The following is a 16,695-nucleotide window of genomic DNA, read 5'->3' as shown; positions in this document are numbered from 1 at the left end:
GATGCATTGGATGTTCAGGTCGCCTCCTAGGCTCACATTGGCATCACTATGACACAGTGATTTCTTTTCCATTACTGTAGATAGCAGCAGATGGAAATTTTGGAGGTCAATTCGCGCTGGGTTCCAATACACATTTACAATAATGAGTTGTGTCAGTCCCCCTGTTGTTTGTATTCCTAATTTACCTACAAGAATACCCTCCTTTTCACTGTGTAATAGTGTGACATCTCTGCTTAATGAGTTGTTAACTCAGATCAATAGCCCTCCTGATGGCCGACCCTTTGCTTTCTGTGATGCTGGTATTGTGAAAGTTGTAAATCCTTCTATTTGTATTGGATATGTATGCCAGGTCTCCTGGAGCAATATTATATCAGTGTTAACAAAGAGGGTTTTTTTCATTTTATTTGTTGTAAATGTATTTAGGCCACAGGTATTCCAGCTTGTAACTTTTATTTCATCTTGCCTAAAGGTTCTGAGAACCCAGGCCTAGCTTCTGGAGTACCTATGTGAGGAGCCAGAATTCCCCAAGTAAGGAGACGTGATGCTAGGAGGAAAGGTGAAGAGGCCCCAATCAGTGTGTGGCATCAAGGATGGGAAAGAAAGCGAAAGAGATTTCAAAGGCATTGCACTAGGAGGTTGAGAGAGGAAAAGGGTAGCCATTGTGAGCCTTCAAGGGGCTGTGGTAGAGGAGGCAGCCAGTTCTCTGGGGTGCATAGCAAACACTCTGTGGGCCCAGTCAGATCTGAAGATGAGTAATGCAGGTGCGGTCGGCCCCACAATTCCAGCAGAAGGGAAGTCCCGCCTATGAAGGGCTCAGCATCCTGTATCCAGTGATGACAGCACCAAGGAATCATTGAATCCACGAAAGAGGTGCAGGGGGCCCTTTAAACCTGATTGATTGTGAGAGCCTTTTCTCTGAATGCAATGAACAGAGCCCAAAGTAAGTGAGGGGCAGAGTGACAGGCGAGGGTCTTCAAGTAAGGAGTTACTTCCTATTAGTTTACTTAGAAAATTCCCTTCACTCCTTTATCCAACACCTCTCAAGCCCTCTGACAGTTTCTGCTGTAAAGTAAACCTGTTTGAATGAAGCTGTTTGTTAATGCCTCTTCTGTGTCCGAGTTGGACGTCCCTAACACCCATCTGAAACCTTTAATGAAAGCCCCTGAACTATATCTGGGATCGGGAGTATTCCTTGTGCCATCTGTTACGTGTTACAATGCAGCGTATGAGAAAATAGATGTTATCACTCAAACCAAACATGGCTCTTGTTGATGAGGTAGAAAACCATTAATGACCACCAGAATCCTGCTTTTTAGTGAACGTCGTGTTTTTGCCTAAATGCTAGGCCACATTTGTCAATGACCCAATTATAAATGTCTTTTTTCAAGAATTGTTTTGATTGAACAGTTGAACAGAAACAGTTGGGATTTCACTTAATTAAGCAATATGACCCGAGCTGCGGGGGCATTACCGACTCAGGTAATGCCCCGGGGCCCATAGTTATAGGCCCGAGCGAAGCACAAGTGTTCCCAGCGCGTCCGCTCCCGAAAAAAAAAGAAGCAGAAGGTAAGTGGGGTTGGGAGGGCGTTAGGGAGGGAGGGGAAGGTGAGAAACCCCCCCCCAAAAAAAACGTACGTGCCTCCCTGCCAGGGGACGATGGAAGCCTCCAGCTGTGAGGAGGTGCGGAGTCTCCACACTGCTGGAGGCTGCCATCGTCCCCCACCAGGGACGCAGGAGCAAGAAGGTAAGTGGGGTGGGGTAGGGAGGAGGGAGGGAAAATAAATAAATAAATAAGCTTACCTGAGTCCCCATCGGGGGGCAAAGGCATCCTCTCAGCCGTGGGGAGGCTCGGAGCGGGGATGGCCCTGCTTCGAGGCTCCTCATTGGCTGAGGGGCTGCCACGCCCCCCCGCCGAGGACAAGGCGGCTGGAATGCCAGCCGAGAATCAAAGGATTCTCGGCCGGGTAAGCACCCGGCGAGAGCCAATCAGAATGCGTGTTGCATTCTGCTTGACTCTCGCCGGGTACTAATAGAAAGTATAACACATACCAAATTCCAAATGTATTTAGAACTATACTTAAGAGTACTCTAACATTCTGCAGGTGGACAGGCATCGAGACAAAGGAGAAACAGGAGGGAGGTGTAGGGGTGTACAGAATGCCATCCTTCCCAAAAGAACTTCAGATTTCCCAGGAACCATCCAATAAACTACTACTCAAGAGTGCTCTTAGACACACTCACACATACTGACTCAAAAAGCTTTCCATATTTCTCAAATAAATAAACTACTACTCAAGAGTGCTCTTAGACACACTCACACATACTGACTCACAAAGCTTTCCATATTTCTCAAATTCCTATTCTGTTCATCCAGCTCTAAACATACCTCTTTCATGTGAACACCAAAGCGGTAAGTGAGTCTTATACTTTAGGCTTGTTCCTACTTTTGCACAGACTCAAGATACATTTCTTTAGCCATAATGTGCAATCTCAAGGCAAACTCCCAGGCACACCACTACAACATCCAAAGACTTTGATCTAGCAGCAAGATTATAAATTGGGATTTGAGATTTAGGGCCTAATTATGAGTTGGGCAGATTTTGTAGAAGGAATACTTCTGTCGTAACTGTTCCTGAAAATCCGCCAGTTTCAGAGGTTACCAGTGGCACAGTGATAATGGTAGTGATATTTCCAGAATACGACTGGTGGTATATATAAAGTGTTGATCCACAACAAGTCGATAACTTGATTAGGCTAACAAATACATTTATTTGCAAGCTTTCGTGATCTTGGCAACTTTCAGTGGCACGGATGAAATAAGGCCTTTGAAAAACATTACAACATTACAGTTTAAATGACCCCTCCTGGGATTCCTTTTTTACTTATCTGCGCCTGTCTGTGTACTCGATTTGTAGTTGGTTCAGATATGTGTGATTAAACATTTTGGAACACCCACCCTCAACCCCCACACCACGCACATTGCAGTCCTCAAGGTTTGAATTGCACACTATCTTAAGAGGGACAGGGACAATGGAACTAAAATGTCACTTCTGGAAAGTGCGCTCATGAATGTCTTCAACTTCGTTGCCTCTGCTAAGCACTTCAACCTATACTCTATCCTAATTTCCCTTGACCTGTCCGCTGCCTTAGACACAGTAACTCGTTCTCCTCAATACTCTCTCTCTCTCCTTGGGATTCACAATCAAGCCCTTGCATGGATTGAACCCTACCTGCCACCACACCAGTTCTCTCACTCCTGCAGCAACAACACCTCTCAAATCACTTTTCTAACTGTTAGTATTCCACAAGGCTCTCTCGTCAACTTCATCGCCTCTGCTAAGCACTCCAAGCTATCCCCAATCCTAATTCTCCTTGACCTGTCCACTGCCTTTGAAACTGTCGAGAACACTGACCTTCTCAATATGCTCTCTGTTCTTGGGCTTCAGAATCAAGCCCATGCCTGTCTCCTGGAGCATTAGCACCTCTCAACTCACTTCTTCAACTGTTGGTGTTCCACTAGGCACTGTCTTAGGTCCTCTCCTCTGTAAACTCTACACCTCTGCTCTTGGGGCACTAATCTCCTCCTTTCGGTTTTCGTACCAACTCTTTGCGGGCAACACCCAAATCTTCTTCTCTTTTCCTGAGCTCTCCTCTGATCTTATCAGAATTTCCAACTGTCTCTCTGCCAATTACTAGTGCATGGCTTCTCACTCTCGGATGTCAAACTCTACCATAACAGAGGTGTTATTCTTCCCTATGAAATACTCCCTCTTATCTCTTCCTCGGCCTATTCAGTTCCCACCTGACACTCTTTCCTAATGTTCTTCCCCTGGGTCATCTATGACATTTCTCATGCCTGCTCTGCTTTCATCTCCAAAACTGAAATGGTGGCTTGCCTCAACCTCCTAAATATTAAGAAAATGAGGCACCTACTTCCTTTCAACATGGCCAAGCATCTCTTAACCACTCTTGTGTTCTCTAAACTAGACTACTGTTCCAGCATCCTCTTTGGTCTTCCCAAATAGGTTTTCAGTCCTCTCGACAAGATCATTAACTTCTCTACTAGGACTCTCTTTGAACTTCCTCACTTCCCACCTACTACCTTGTATCGTAGGTGGTCGAATTGAGTGGGAGCAGTGCTCCTCTACTTTTTTAAATTACCTTTTACAGCTCCTATGCTTTTATTTTAAAAAGAAACCGTTCCAGAATGGTTTAGTTTTAAAATAAGTATAGGAAGAAGTTGAAACTTGCACTTTCAGTGCACTGCACTGAACGCTCCCATAAACAGCAGGTGCAAGTGTTTGGGGGTTTGTATGATGCATGGGAGGGGGCGTGGTGATGGGGTTTGAGGGGAGCGGGGGCAGACCAGCAGGGAACATAGTTCCACTACTTCTTTTCGTACATTTCGACCACTGTTCATCGTCACCAAGCTGGATGGCTGATGATACAAAACAGGGCCAGATTTAAGTTTCTTCTCCTGGTTCACAAATCTCACCATGGTAAGGCACCACCATATCTATCCTTCTCTATTCAGTTCTACAAGCCTGCTCGTAATCTCCACTCTGTCTTCTTGACTACCCTTGTGGCGCCCCACCTTCCCTGTAATTCCTCTCATTTCCGCTCTTTGTCTCTTATTGCTACACTTGGAATTCTCTTCCCCCCGACATTCAAGAGACAGTCCACATTGATTTGTTCAAAACCAAACTAAAAGCCTGCCTCTGAGTTACCATCTTAACCTACCTCTCATCTGCCTTCTGGCTAAACATTTTCTCAAGCCTCTAACCTGCCCCAGTCCAACACTTTTTCTCACTCCACTCTAGCTCTTCATCCATCATGGTCACATCCCTAACACATCTGGCAGTACTGTCTACCTGCACTTAAGAATGCCTAATATTGATTGCCCAAAATCTATGCAAGTCCGTGTATTGTCGTCTGTAACTGTTCGATTTACTCCACTCCACAACTTCGTTTGCATGCATTTGAATTCATAGGTCTTCTAGACTTTGTCAGCACTGAAACTCCCCCCAGGAATTACAGTCATGAAGGGTATGATTTATTTTTCCGAAAAATGCTAACCAACTGGGTTGGGGTGGAAAGGTGGGCATCTCTGATGTCTCCCTCTCCCCACCTTACCATTCAATGCATGAAAGGATCAGAATTGACCCTTTTATACATTTAAACATTCACAGCCCTGGTATGTACCACTACAAATGCTATTGGTAATACCTCTTTTGATTTTCTATGTGGATTTAGATGACATTTTCCAAATAGAATGTCTTGTATGGACCCACCAAACTGGAGATTTTGTGGAAAATGCATTGAATGGTTCAAAAGGTACCAAGAATCAAAATTGGTTCAGCCTCCTCACATTCATTTTCCTGTAGAGAAAAAGAGTGCCCTAATTGAACAAGCAAAGCGTGAAAACCGTTGGACAGATTTGCACCAAATAAGAAACAAGTTGTTCACAAGCTATTCCATTATTTGGTTTGATGTAAATCCATCTGGTAGTTTTTAGAAAAACTGATGGAGTGCCGCAGATCCAAAAAAACATGTATTATCTCTCCTGCAGAGCATTGCATCACTGGGGCTTTTTAGAAATGAAAGGCCACCATTTATTTGCTCTTTCCCATTAATTCACATTGTAATACCGTGGAAAGTCAAAAAAGAAAGGGCCCAAAATTATGTTTGGAGAAGGAATAGGGGTGGTTTAACATCACGGTAAGGTCCTTTATGTACATTTTGGGGAAGGCTAGAAAGCCTAGGCAGTAGGTTTGTAATGTACGCATGAAGGGCCTTTGACAGCTTCTTCTATTTAATTCTAAATGTGTTTCCTCTCTTTTTGATGCTCAACTGGAAGATGGCAAAGAGTTACAACGAACATCAACGGATGTACACTCAATTTCTCTCAGTGATCATTTCACAAAAACACATTTATATACCACAAATATGTCGGAGGTGATGTCATTCTATGTGGCAAATAATAGAAAACCTACTGGGGATCGGGATAGGCTTAAGAGGAACATCTAAGTACCCTTTCTATAGGAACTAGGATTGTCATTGGCTGCCTACTGTCAGGTTACAAAAAATATTCTTACCTCTAAAACATGTAATCTTTAAAACCAGTGGATACACGATTTCTTATTGGTCTTTAAACTATAAGGTCCTTCATTATATGGACCACCAATAAGAAACTCTTTAAAATCTGCAAGGAGCTGGACAACCCTGCTGCAGCCTCTACCTCTCCAGTCACCTGCCAGGACCTTTGCACGGCCCTTGACTCTCACTTCATCTAAAAAACCCAGGATATCCGGTCCACCCTCTCGTCCCCTCCCCCTCTTCTCCCCTCTCCTTCTGTGAACTCTTGCCCTCCAACAGCCATCCCCACCCTCTTTCTTGTCCTTTCCTCTTTTCGCTCCTGACGAGGTCTCTAGACAAGTCTGATCTATGAAAGTCTCGTCAAAACAGGTTCTTCCCTGTTCTTCCAAAACCATCAAGGACCACATTGACACCCTTGCTCCTACCCTTGCTGATTTCGGCAACCTCTCCTTCGCCTCTGGAGCCTTCCCCTCCCCTCTGAGGCACTCCCTTGTGCACCCTCTCCTCAGGAAACCCAAACCTGCCCCTTCTTGGCCGGCTAACTATCGTCTGATCTCCATCACTCCTTTTCTGGGCAAACTCCTGGAAAAGCAGGCCATCTCACAGCTTAACCTTCACTCTGATTCTGTTGGTTGTCTCCACGACTATCAGTCTGGCTTTAGAGCTGCCAGAAGCACAGAGACTACTCTCCTGATCATCCATGAAGATCTGCTCTCCAACCTTGACTCTAACATCCCCTCTGTCCTAATTCTAATCGATCTCTCTTCTGCCTTCGACACGGTCAACCATACCATCCTGCTTGGTTGACTACTTTCCTCTCTGATCGAACCCCCAGGTCCAATTTGGGTCCTTCATTTCCTCTATCTCCCTTTCTATCTGCAGTGGTCCCCAGGGGTCTAACCTCTCACCCTGGCATTTCAACCAATACCTGGCAACTCTCGCCCACCGTTTTGCAATTTTCTGCTCCAATTTTCAGTGCTATGCTAATGACACAACTCATTTTCAGGTTTCCCTCGGCCACCTCCTCTCTGTACTGGGGAGACCCCCGGCCGGCCCATAGAGTTGGGGTTTGCTCCAGAGTACTTTAAGATAAGGTAGCTGCCCCATGAGATGGATGGGGGTGCAGGTTTTCTTACGTCTCCTCAGCCGGCCCATAGAGTTGGGGTTTGCTCCAGAGTACTTTAAGATAAGATATCTGCCCCGTGAGATGGATGGGGGTGCAGGTTTTCTTACTCCAACACCGATCAATAAGGACAACTCAATGGTTTGGCAAAGGGGAGTCTGTTTAATGACAAGTACAAAAAATGGGGAAACATGAAAATCAACAGTGATGCGATAGTCCGTCTCGCTTCAACTCCCTCGAACTTCATACAAACAGTAACATTTATACCCAAAACTCGTCATCATTGACGTCTAACACTCAAAAGTTAACATGCAATTCTTTTGGTTAGGAAAAGGTAACTTTACTATAGGTACTATATCTGTATATGGTAACGGAGTAAGAAGATTGGATAAACGCTATCAGGTGGGCATCTAAGAACTTCCTTCTAACATTACTCTAGTAGACGTCACTATGTGTACGATGTCCCATTGGTTCTACTATCTATAAAACCCTAGATTATTTGGTTCATTGTGATTGGGTTGGCTTCAACCCCATGCATAAATCTCCACCTTACTTAGCAGCACTCAGAATGGTCAACCAGGTGCAGGGTGCCCTAAGATTTACCCTGCTTTCCCTCAATCCATCATTACTTTAGTGGTCATGTGTCAATTAGTTGGCTGTGGTCGGCCTCGAAACTGTGTCTTCTTGTCAGGAAAAGTTATGATATCTCTGTCTGGGCGGCTGCCAAGCGTAGGAGTTAACCCGTGCCTCTTCTCGCTTGGATGGTCACGTGCTACTACACCGTGAATTTCCCTCGTTTCTCTCAATTTGTGTATTTTATTTTTGTTTCACCCGCCACCTGCCTTCGCCTTCTTATCTCGATCCTTCAGAGACAGGATATTCTGTTCTTAGCTTCAATTAAAAGTAATTACTGTTCATAGCTTCTATTGATGTGACCTTGGCTTCCCTGGCACGAGCTGCCTCTGCTGAGTTTCGATTCAGCCTTCGTTCCTCGTGTTTGCTAGAATATGAATCTTCTTATGTTTGGCCTAAAATAACCTGGGTTGGTTCTGCTTTTAGTGCAAAGTGGACTAGCACTTATATAACATGCTTCATTTTGAGGTAGATTGTGTACAATGGTGCTTGACTCTCTATTCTTCTACTTAGCATGGCAAGCTGCACTGTTTTCTTAGCTTTCTTGAGGTTACAAGCATGTGTACAGGGGTTAGCTGGTTGAATATCTTCATCCTGCTTACAGTTTAAGCTCCTTTGTCTTTCATAAACGTTCTCTTCTTTCAGTTTCACAATATCTTTATTCATGGCATTTCGTCTCTTTGTGGCACTCTTGGGTCGTCATATCTTCTATGGGTGCGTTAGTCCACGCCCTCGTGACATCACCATTCGTCTTTGATTAAGGACTTTTTGGTTTCTTCCTGGACAGTACTTAAGCAATCTTTATTTCGTTTCATTTGCTGGTAGGGTTTTCTTAATGGGTACCTTACTGTCCATGGTTGTCTGGTTATTGGTACTTCAATAGGTATTGTTCTTCTTATAGGTACTGGGCAGAGCCCTACTGAGGCTCTCTGCTGGTTTATTTGCTCATCATACGTCACGTATTTCGGTGTGAATGTTCCTGGTACTTCAAAATGGGCTACTGGAGTGCAGGCTTTCTTTGGGACCTCCTCTACACTCCCCCCTCTGAGCGATTCATCGACCACTTTCACTGGCTCCTTTGGATTCATCGCACTTGGTTCCTCTGTATTCATTCCCTCTTCATCTTCTGGGTTTGTACATGATGGTTTGAAGAAGTGTCTCTTTGGAGTCCATATTTTTATCACTCCTCTCAGGCTTCCTGCTGTCCTTACATGTTCGTCGTTGTTCCATGTCATCAGCTGACATTGTCCATTTTGGTTGCAGTAAATCCATTTTTCCTTCATAATTTGTGCGTTTTCTGGGATAGAGAAACGTTGTACCTTCTGGTGCGTGCTTGCTAGCCTTCACAAAGTCTCTTATTTCTTCATCAGTCAGATCTTTGGGCGTCCATCCTGGTTTGACCTCAATCATGATCTTCATCCCTATTGCTTTCTTCGCAGTTTTCTAGCATTGCGAGATTATTATCTTGATAACTCAAAATCCTAGTAATTTTTTTTAAATTTTTTTATTTTTTTATTATTGCATTGTTAGTTTACATAAAACCTTATACAACATTTCATACACAATGTACATATACAATTCATTTTTATAAATCAACATATATGATGTATAAAAAATTCATCAAAATCACAAACATTATCGTAAAAGGATCATAAAATATCATAAAATATCTATCCCAGCCCTGAATTAATAATGCATATATATATTTTTTTTTTAATCCCCTTATTTTCCATTAGCTTGCTAGTCCTATATTTCTTCTGTAGAAGTCTTACATATATAATTCCTTTTTTCCAATTCCTCTATTATATTTTGAAGTAAAGGATTTAATGCCAGAATGAAAGAAATATTTAAACCCCACATACAACGACTCCAAAACAGATGGATGGACATTTCAAGATCCCTATTAAATCTATCTTTAAGATAGATCGCTCGTTTAGACTCAAAGTGGGTACAGGATAGGACAAGGTGTTTGAGAGTTTCTAACATGCCAGGTTCTCCGCAGAAGCGACATGTGAGACTAGTTTGAGCTTGCCTTCTTTATGTCCCCAGTGTCCCATTCTTTCTAAAGTCGGCACCTGATTGAGTCTAAAGCGCATAAAAGTTAGTCTTGCCCTGTAACAAGGGAATCTTTGTATATAAAGCGGAATACATTCTCTTGCATGTCCAAATTTAGCATACTCCTTATAGGAGGTGTAAGACTCTATACCATATACAGTGTCCACCCAATCTGCCTTCAATGAAAGTCTCTTAACTAATCCTGGTCGTTGTACCAGGTCTTCTAAAGAAAGACCTAGAGTATCTAAGAGAAGATTCATTTTATCACAGAATCCTCTAATAGATTTTACTGACCTGGATTTAGCGACCTTATTTAACAACTCATATAAGGTGTTTGATGGTGGATCATTCATCTTTCTAAACAAAGATAACTGCCTCCACAGGTATCTGGCTTTAAGTGAAATAAGACATAATTCATGGCGAATAATGGCATTGGGGACTGCCATGGATAGGCCCAGTACTTCTTTCCACATTTTCCCCTGAACCACATTCAGATATGAGCTCATATCGTGGGTACAAATGTCCAGAGCATACAAAAGAATTGACTCAGCTTTTGCAAGATAATAACGTCTGATCGGAAGGAGTGAAAATTTACATACCCTAACCTTTAAACATTTCATTTGAATTTTTAGTTTTGGCGCTTTTTCTGCCATGCTCAGTTTCCACATCTTAAGGCTAGATTTGTTTGTAAAGTTATAACCTAGATATGTTATAGCCTGGACCTGTTCCACCCCATCGTCTCCCATCTTCCAAGAATATGATTTGACAGTTCTTTTCTTAGTGACCACAATCGTTCGGGATTTGGATGCATTCGGTGAGAGGTTGTTCATCATTGCATACTGAAAAAAAATATCCATCGTTCTACGAAGGCCACGTGGAGTACGGTCAAATAAAATAAAATCATCAGCAAAGGCCATCCATTCAATAGCCAAACTCCCCAACGTAGCTGGCGCAATGGAGGGACCCTGCCACATGTCCTCCACATCGCTAACGTATAGGTTGAAGAGCGTGTGTGCAAGTGAGCAGCCCTGCTTGACCCCAACCTTAGTGTCAATAGCATCCGATAACAAACCTTCCTGGGTCAAACGAACCCTGACCGAGGTATTCCTATGCAACAGAGCCAAGAGTTGGACAATCTTTCGCAGAATTTTCATTACTAACATTTTAGTCCACAATCTTGCTCTGATTACCCCGTCGAAGGCATTGGAAAGATCTAAAGATGCCATAAAAACGTCACCCGTGTTGGACTGATGGACTGTATCTCTTAAGTGGGCCAACATATAACCATTCAGATCGGTTCCCAGCCCCTCTCTGAAACCAACCTGAAATTTACTAAAACAGACATTCCTCCTAATCACTTTATTAAGGTCCCTTAAAAGAAGAATACCGAAGACCTTACTAGAAGCATCTAAAAGAGCTATGCGTCTATAGTTCTGGTGGTTGAGGAATCACCTTTTTTAAATATTGGAACAATAATGCTTTGAGCCCAAGATTTAGCGATGATATGATTTTTAAAAATATCATCAAATATGGGTTTAAGCATCTCAGCCCACATTTCAAGGGCCGCCTTTATAATAAAAGGAGGGATACCATCGGGGCCCGGCGCTCTAGATGGTTTACTGATGGCCCACATAATATATTCAATATCCCACCCAGAATCACCCACCACTGGAGGACCTAAATCCAAATCCTGTTCCCAAGAGAAGGCAAAAGGCAATGCAAATTTTTCCTTATAATAGGCGCACCACGCCATAGCTTGGATAGGACAGTCAAGTCTATTTTTTGCTGGCATGAGTGCATTGTTGACGGTAGCCCAAAATATAACATCTCTGCCCTTGCAGAGATTGTACATCATCAATTGATGGGCTTCTAAATATTGATCCTTTCTCAGGGACTTAATCACACTTTTGTGTTTCATGATTATTTTTTTCTTCCTAAACTGAAATTCAGACTAGGAGATGGGTAATTTCTTTAAAGTTTTTAAATCCCTATATTTGATACATTTGGATTCTTGGATTCTGGAGTCACCTACCTTCCCCCTTGATTTCAGCACCTCCCTATTATCTGTTGTGCTAATTTTATAAACACATGACATTATAATATTATTGTAATAAGATCCCCCAATACGATGTCCACTTCCCTACTAATTCGATATGATAATTGGGTTAGGTTCTCCAAAACCAAGGTATTGAATTTCATAATTGTTTTCTTATTACAAGCAATCCTTCTCCCATTATTTGCCGCCTTTAGACCCAAAAACATAGGATTAATGTGATTGCAAAGATTCAGAATTGATAAAGGAAAACATATAGGAATATGATTACCTAGCTCTATCTTTATCAATGTCAATTTTCCACATGCTTGCTTCCAGCTATTAGATCCATAGAAAAAATCAATTCTAGAGCTGTTGCTTCCTCTTTTCCAGGTATATTTGGGTAAATTCCAATCCATGTCATGATCTAAAAGCCCCAAATCCCAATGATCAAGGAACTTATCCCACCATATACCTCTCTTAATACTCGGATGAAGCAATTTAGGGATCACCCCTCTTTCATTTAGCATAGAGCCCTCAGCACAGGCCAAATTAAAATCACCCCCCAAGATAATGGGATTTCCGAACCCCTTCTCAAACCAACCACCCAAAATTTCTCCAAGAGAGCCTTCCACTGTATCGATGGTCACTTTTAACAGATTCCAATATAAATTCAACAGGAGGATCGGATCTACATTATTCTTTGACATTAAAACAATACCCAGAAGCCAATCACTCCTAAAAATAACATTACCCTGAAACTCCAAGTTACGATCAACAGCAGTAATTAAACCGCCATTAGGTCGACCAGCTGGCCCCCTAGATGCTAAAGAAGAGAATGCGTAGAATCCCTCTATATACATATCAGACAACATCATGGTTTCTGGAAAAGAATAAATACGGGGACAGGTGTAAATTTCACCTTTAGTCAGGAATGTGTTTAAGTGTAGTCCCCCACATGAATTCCAGGAAATAACCTTGATATTAAAACTATTAGGAATACCCCTTACCTTGTGTAAGGGTCCCTAAAGTTCTAAGCATTGGTTGCAACCATGACCAATCTTGACCACTATTAAGAAGACTAGAAATTAAAGCCATCCCTGGATCTATATTTCCTATTTTTTTATTATCCAATTGTGTATTTTGTTGCATTTGAGTATTAACCGATTCCTTGTATTGAAGAAAATTATCAGCCTCCTTGTCGTCTGATAATGTAGTTAGATCATATACCAAGGAATTAAGATTTTTTTCTTGTGCACGCACCATATCTGCCACCATCACCGAATGAAAACAACTTAACATACCATGATTATTATGGTTGGGTAAGGAGATAGCGTCTATATCATCAGTTGTTATAGCCCGCGATAAAGGGATTTTTTTGAACAAATTTAAAAGATGTGTTCTATTTAAACTAGTCTGGGAGTCAGTTTTGTTATTATTGATCCAACCCAGAATCTTCCCTGTATGGATCTTTAAAAGGGGCTGACCCAAACTAGATTGCATCTTTGTGTTATCAACAGATGTTTTAGCCAAAGCATTTCCTTGGAAATCCTGGGTTTTAAGCAACTGAGTACCTAGGGGACTTTCCCCCATATTATTAGTCGAACAACCACTCCCACTCTCAACCCTAGCAAGTGTCATATTAAAGGCAGGGGTATTGGAATCTACTATCGGCATTATAACTTGGGACGCCTGGGGAGTTTTAATTTGTTGCGTGCCTAGTGATGTTCTGGCATGTTTGGTGCTGGTTATTTTACCAAAAGCTGTCATCTTGGTTTGTTTAGTTTGGGGGCGGTCGTGTCCAATTTTCAGTAGTTTACTCTCATCCATATTCAAATTGGTGTTTTTGTCTCCCCCAGCTAAAGAGCCTTTGTTGGAAACCTCCATCCGCACCTTACCTTCTTCTCTATTAGGGACATTCACTACTCCATTATCTTCACATTCTTCTACAGCTATAATATTCCAAATTGCTTTAAGATTAGAATTTCTGCCTTTATTTTTTATATTGGGCATATTTTTAGTTTTTTTGAGCATCCTAGATTGTTTTTTTGTTTTTTTATGTCTATTCACTGGGGATTGTGGTACCTCATTAACATCATAGTCTGAATTGTTTACGGGATCTATTTCATCGGAATTAATCATTCCATCCGTTTCTAATACTGGGTCTACTAATTTTTTCTCTATATGCTTCGTCTTTTGTTTACATTTTTTCCCCTTTTTAGGTGGAGTAAGTTGGATAGTTATCGCTTCTTCACTACTAATGTTCAAGGCTTCCCTCACCTTGGATGATTCACTCCCCTGCTCCTGGGCACTAGAGTTTTCCAAAAACTGTTCTAGAGCAAGCCCCCCAGTATCTCTTACCATAACGTCCACAAGGACTGGCGGACTATCTGGACAGCTCAATTAATTTCCACCTTTATTTTCATTGGGTTTTTTATCTCCTTGGTCATGGAGGTCTAAGTCCACTATCCCTTTATCTAAAGAGGTAGGGCGATCCCCGGAAAGCATAATTTCCAACAAAGTGGTGATTTTAGCATCCATAGTAGTTAGTCTAATATCTTGTTCCTCTCTATATTTATCGTATATATTCTGTTCTTTAGTATTATGATCATTATGGGATTTACCCTCCACTAGGCCCTCCAAAAATGCCAAACGAGTGACTAATTGGTTAAAAGCTGCTTGTTGGCCTACCATAGAGCCATTGATCATCTCTTGGGACTCACCTATAGTTTTCAAAGCCAGATTTAAGCTAATATGGAGGTTAGGGGTATTTTGTGTGTTTTGTGTTTATTCTTAACATCAGAATGACTTTCCAATATTGTTTGGTGAGGTTCCGTGGAACTATCCACTGTTTTAAGACATAGGTACCGTTCCTTATCCATTTGAGTACAAGTTGTCTTCCTATGTATAGGCATTGTAGAAGTCTCTAATGCCCTTCTAGTGGGGATTAATTGTTTACCCTCTTGTTGTTTCTCCATCATAGTAGTGTCTCTAGTAATACAACTCGGAGCCCCCTCAGATAGGCTCCTCACATTTTTACCCTTGGATCGAAATCTCCCTGTCGGTATCTTCAGATCGATAATTTCTTTGAGTAAATCACCCGTGGAATCCGCAATAAGTAGAAAGGAATCATCCAAACCCCCCCCCCCATTAGGTAAATTAAGGTTATGATTAGAATGGATAGGTGTCCCTTTAAATTGTTCTCCCCAATTGGCATGCTTAGTCTGAGTTGGGCTAATAGCATCTTGCATATTATTCTGATCATTTCTCCCAAAAATAAACACTGCTGGTGAAATATGAGCGGAATGCTTAGTGCCAAAAGGCTATTTATCCTTATTATTTCCCATTGTATTCAATTTGGGTAAATCCAAGCTGTTAATTTCCCCAGCTTGCATTTTTCCACTTAAGAACATCTTCTGAAGTGGAGTGGATGCATGATAGCGAACCACCCTTTTAGTACCAAATAAACTTTGCTGCAGGCATACTTCATCCGTAAGTTCCTGTCTAGAATCCAACATATCCCTATGGACCCTAGTGGCCTCTATATCCAATATATCTAAATTTCTCCCAATGGGAGCTTGCACCTCCACAACTGCAAGATCGGTGATGGGTGGTCCCCCCACACTCCCTTCGGGTGTGTACTTGGATCCTTCATCCCCGACCTCAACAAATACATTAGAGGCAGTCTTATTTTCCATATGGTCTATATGAACAAGCGCCTCACACTGTGTTGGCAAGATCAATTGAACTTCTACTATCTTATTCTCTACACTCTCCACAGTTTCGAACCCGCTTCTAAGTGCTGGCATATTTAAATATTTTCAATTGTACCAAAAAATACTCCCTTCAGATAAAAGTTAAGAGGAGAGTATAACTCGCAGCCTCTTTGAGGATAGGGTAGCCAAATAAAAGAAGAAGAGGAATAAGAAAGGGCTGGTAATGAAGCACAATGTAATTAAAATCTGTTTAACATGCAACAATTTTCAAAGTAACTATAGCATAAATTTAACGCCGCAAGGGTGGCTGGTCCGTTGTTAAATGAGGGAATGGGATCACGTGATCCGTCACGTGGCCTCCGCAGGTACCGCCTCCTCCAGGAAGCGATAGAAACACAGGAAGAGCAACCGCAGCTCGCAGGGCTGTGATTAAATAATGCACGTGCCAACAAACGTTCGCCTCCCAAAAGTGCACCTTCAAAGAACTGCTAAACTCGCCGCTCGTGCGGCTGGTCCGTTGTTAAATGAGGGAATGGGGTCATGTGATCCGTCACATGGCCTCCGCAGGTACCGCCTCCTCCAGGAAGCGATAGAAACACAGCAAGAGCAACCGCAGCTCGCAGTGCTGTGATTAAATAATGCACGAGGCAACAAACGTTCGCCTCTCAAAAGTGCACATTCAAAGGACTGCTAAACTCGTTGCTCGGGCGGCTGGTCCGTTGTTAAATGAGGGAATGGGGTCACGTGATCCCTCACGTGGCCTCCGCAGGTACCGCCTTCTCCAGGAAGCGATAGAATCACAGCAAGAGCAACCGCAGATCGCAGTGCTGTGATTAAATAATGCACGTGGCAACAAACGTTCGCCTCCCAAAAGTGCACCTTCAAAGAACTGCTAAATCCTAGTAATGTCATCACTAGCAGGGCTCCCAAGAATTTGAATGCATCCACCATCCATTGTGGAACCCATGAAAACAATGATCCAAACCAGCTGTCATCATCAACTTCATCGGTTTCATTGATCATCTGGTTCTGCAGATTTG

Source organism: Ambystoma mexicanum, chromosome 12 (assembly GCF_040938575.1).
Source record: "Ambystoma mexicanum isolate Mex_15411 chromosome 12, UKY_AmexF1_1, whole genome shotgun sequence".
Classification (NCBI taxonomy): Eukaryota; Metazoa; Chordata; class Amphibia; order Caudata; family Ambystomatidae; genus Ambystoma; species Ambystoma mexicanum.
The sequence above is the reverse complement of the archived record's forward strand: the minus strand, read 5'-3'. Positions refer to the sequence as shown.